General features: G+C 38.3%; 1 non-coding gene across 1 annotated transcript; it reads right to left on the reverse strand.

The window, feature by feature from the left end:
- Positions 1 to 349: 349 nt before the first annotated feature.
- LOC141616054 (small nucleolar RNA R71) lies at positions 350 to 456 on the reverse strand. Its single transcript, XR_012530431.1, has one exon. It is a non-coding gene; the product is annotated as a small nucleolar RNA R71 (small nucleolar RNA).
- Between the last annotated feature and the right edge of the window lie 380 nt (positions 457 to 836).

The raw sequence follows: 836 nt of genomic DNA on the forward strand, positions 1-836 counted from the left end.
GGTTACTACCATAGACCGGATCCTAATCGGTCTTACTCGGAGATTAATTATGGAGTTCTTGCTCCTAATACTTTTGAGCTCTGTCATCATACAATCTCCTTTATTCAACAAGATATTTTTCATGGCTTGAAGAGTGAAGATGCTCATGAACATCTTGTCTTATTCAAAGAAAAAGCGGGTATGATCAAGTATATGATGGCATCACGGAAGAGCAAATTCTCCTTATGCTCTTTCCTTGAGGGAAAATGCTAGAAAATGGTTGAATTCACATGAGTCGGGTACCTTCACTACTTGGAAAAGCTTGTCAAAGGCTTTTATCAACAAATTCTACCCTCCTTCAAAAACCGCTAGAATAAGACATGAAATCCAAACCTTCAAGCAACATAATCTTGAAACTTTAAGTGAAGCATGGAAAAGATTTAGAGACCTTCTTACCTCTTTCCCATAGCATGGAATCCCCAAGTGGATGACAACTCAAATCTTCTTTAAAACCCTTGAGTAATGGTTTAAGGATATGATTGTGGCGGCCTCCGGTGGCAACTTTGACAAGATGAAAAATGCCCAAATCATCGAGTTGATCCAAAATATTTCCGACATAGAAATTAGGTATGGAGGTATAGAAGGTGACTATATAAGAGAAAATGAGCAAAAGAGTGAAGGACCTTCAAAGCTAAAATTGGAAAACAAGGCCAAGTTGGATGAATTGTCAAAGAAATTTGATACCTTTTTGGTGGAGAGGAAGCATGAAAATGCTTATCATGAAGAAAGACCAAATCACCCAAAGGTCTACTATGTTCAAGTTCCTAGGTCACCACCAAGGACCTACTATCAACCAA

Source organism: Silene latifolia, chromosome 11, assembly GCF_048544455.1.
Source record: "Silene latifolia isolate original U9 population chromosome 11, ASM4854445v1, whole genome shotgun sequence".
In the NCBI taxonomy this organism is placed as follows: Eukaryota; Viridiplantae; Streptophyta; class Magnoliopsida; order Caryophyllales; family Caryophyllaceae; genus Silene; species Silene latifolia.